Source organism: Octopus bimaculoides, chromosome 21 (genome assembly GCF_046866305.1).
Source record: "Octopus bimaculoides isolate indiv1 chromosome 21, ASM4686630v1, whole genome shotgun sequence".
Taxonomy (NCBI): Eukaryota; Metazoa; Mollusca; class Cephalopoda; order Octopoda; family Octopodidae; genus Octopus; species Octopus bimaculoides.
In genome coordinates this window covers 1,570,399-1,574,198 of record NC_142948.1, presented here as the reverse complement: position 1 = coordinate 1,574,198, position 3,800 = coordinate 1,570,399, and positions in this window count along the sequence as shown.

Here is a 3,800-nt window from a genome sequence, read left to right as displayed (position 1 = left end):
AAGCTTCGATATACATATATATTTACAGTGTATATAATTAGCATGATGTGTATAAGCTAATTTCTTTAATTAAGTCAAGTTTGTGAGTGTGAAAGACACAACCTGAAAAGTGAGACGTTTTGTGTTTATACAATTTTGGCTTAAAACACAACACCTCCCCCTATTTGTCCCTGGGGTAAGGTAAATATAGGTTATTTTTTAATTATTGTTTTTGTAGTGACCTGACTGACTAAACTGGTTCCATTCCCGCCATGCAACCAAGTGATTCTTGATGGGAAAAATACACAATTAGAGAGAGAGAAAAAGGAAAAAAGATACAAAAAGTTGAACCCTCTGTGGGGTTGTCTGACCTGTTAGAAATGGTAGCAAAATTTCTCAAGTCAGACTGAAAAGGACACACTGAACTTTATAGTCCCTGAGATACAGAAAACATTTCTATGGCTATATCATCATCATCATCATCATTTTATGTCTGCTTCCCATGTTGGTACAAAATGGACAGGATCTGATGCAGTGGATTACACCCACTGACTCTCAATACACCTTTTTTGACATGGTTTCTACAGCTGGATGTCATTCCTAACAGCAACCACTTTATAGAATCTAGTTACTGGGTGCTTTTTTACCCCACCAACATTCGTGGGGTTGCTTCAAAGCTGCAAGACTAAAGAACAGCCACAACTGAAAGGATACAAGAGAAACGACAACGATTTTTAGGTGATAAAAGGAACGGATTTATTGTTGTTTATATTTATAGTTTTTTTGATGAACTAAAATTATCCTCCCTTGTTTCATGTGCATCATATGTATATATAGGACCCCACTTTGGTCACGAATGACCAAGGGATTTGCACTTAGAAAGTCCTCCTCCGAGGCACAAGTGCAGGCATGGTTGTTTTATGGAAGACCAGCAGTCGCCCATGCATACCAGCCTCCCCTCATCGCACTAAAGATGTTATCCAAAGGCACAGATTGGCACTGGTGATGTTGCAACTCATTTCTACAGCTGAGTGGACTGGAGCAATGTGAAATAAAGTGTCTTGCTCAAGAACACAACATGCAGCCCGGTCCAGCAATTGAACTCACTACTCCATGATTGTGAGCATGTCACTCTAACCACTGAGCCATACACCTTCACTCATATGTGTGTGTATATACTTATATGTATGTATACATTATATGTGTATAAATGTATATGTACATATATATGTATGTACGTATATATATATGTATGTATATATATATATATTTGTATATATATATATATATATATATATATATATATATATATATATATATATATGTGTATGTATATATATATATACAAATGAAATGTCATGTTTTGACTTAGAGTAGCTCGGGCCATGTCCTAATTTCCCACCTCCTCTTTCTTTCCCCTTTCCCTCCCACTATTCTGCATACACATTGTGTGTGTGTGTATATAATCTACATACATATCTACACATGCCAATAGGGTGCATAGTTTGTGCAACTAAACACAGTGGAATGTTCACACCACCACCACCACTACTACAGTGTTTGTCTGTGTGTGTATGGGGTGGGGGTGGAGATGTATTAATGGAGGTGACAAGTGTATTGTGGTGTACCAATACCCCTAACTCCACACACACCAGGCGACCCAGCCACCCACACAGTTGTTAGGGTAGATCAGTTAAATACTTTTCACTGCCACCCTTAATGAGCAAAATGGAAGGTGGAAGTGGTATGTTGTTGTTCTTGTTCTTGTTTAGCCCCAGAAGATGAAGGGAGTTTCAGCCATGACCATCATGTCATTTTCATTTTTCAGGTGTTGGATACCTGGGATTACGTTACTTGGAGGGTGGGGGGGTGTAATTTAAGACAGTTGTGTGTGATTTTAAGCAGATACGACTGCCATTTCTAGCAGATTGAGTGACCATATGGTAGCTTCCATGTTGACTTCTGTGTAGTGATGGGGGTTGGGGTGAGGGTGGTGGTAGTAGTAGCAAGAGTGGTGGTGGTGGTGGTGGTGTAGGGTATGATTTGTATTGAGTAACTCCAGTATGCAAGAATTTCTAAACACACACACACACACACACACACACATATATATAGACACATAGCAATACACACCCACGTGTATGTATATAATACATGCACACACAGACACACTCACGTCTGTCTAGTTATATAGGAGGTCAGTGTGAGTGCTACAGGTAAGATGTAATCCAATACAACCTGTTACCTGGTCTGGGTGTTGCCAGTAACTACAGTGACACAATTCTGCTGCCAGGAGGGTTGATGGAAACCCAGCAGGGCAAGATGAAGACCCTTCAAAAGAATAAATAAACCTAGCATAGGGGTGGCAATCTAGCTACAGCATATGGGGACATAGACGGGTGTTATATTGGAAAAATTTCCAAAGAGTACCTCATAAGAAGGTCCCTCCTATGTCAAGTACCCCAAAAGAAGGTCCATTCTATGTCAAGCACCCCAAAAGAAGGTCTGTGCTGTGGCAAGTACCCTGTGAGAAATCCCATCCTATGACCTTTGTTAATAAAATAGGAATAAAGTTGTTTAAAACACCCCAACTATGTCAACAGAAGGAGGAGGAGGAGGAGATGAGATATGTCCTTTTGTGTATTACAGTTTGTATCTGTGACAAACTTGGGTATTTATGTTTGAGGTACTTTGGACAAACAGGGTCCTTCCCATGTGAAGTGAGATGGGAAAAGAGATCAACAACAACAGTGTGCATTGATTTTATATGCCAACCCTCCTTCCCTAAAATCTATTGTATTGCATCTGGTACACAAAAGGGACCACACGAGGTTATAGGAGAAAGGTGTGAGAACAAGGGTCATTGTCATTATAGTTGGGTACCAGGTCCATCTACAACAAAGAAGAGAAAAAAAAGAACTGTCCCTTTCAGAGTTTTCTTTCTTATAAGGACAGAGGTGGGGGTTGCAGAGACACAACCACTCAGGTCCCTCTTTTTGGTTGAAGGGTTTTTTTTATTTAGTTGGTTTTTCTTTTTTTTCTTAAACCTTTAAACACTTGTGGCCAAAAACAAATAAGTGACCAAGATCACAACATATTCCATGAATGGGACACCTGTCCTTTGCAGGATTTGAACTCAGAACATTCAGAGCCAAATGAAATGCTGCAATTTCAGTGACACAGTGTGACACCTTTGTGGTAAGTGTCTTCTGATACAGCTCCATAACCATCTAAAGCTTTCTGAGTGGATTTCTTGGACAGAAACTGAAAGAAGCCTCTCATATATATATCTTATCTATAAAAGGCAGATTTTTTGTGTGTATGTGTGTATATGTTTAAAATTCATACATTTACACAATTCCAAATTTCTTATATAATCATCCTCATCATTTAAGATCCATGTTCTGTGCTGCCATGGGTTGGACAGTGTGTGTATGCCTGTATCTATACTCATATATATGTATTTATACATATGCATACACAAACGTGCAGACAGACAGAGAAACAACCAGAGCCTAGACAGCAACAGCCATATAAACACACACACACACACACATACACATATATGTATATATATGTATATATATATATATATATATATATATATATATATGTATATATACACATACATACGTATATATATATATATATATATATATATATATATATGTATTATGTATGTATATATATATATGTATACACACGCACATACATATATATATACATATACACACACGCGCACACCTACACGTCCCCCCCCCGTTCTCTGTACAGGATGTCCTATTGTTTGTTGTTAGCTTTACTCTTTTCATTTTAAATGT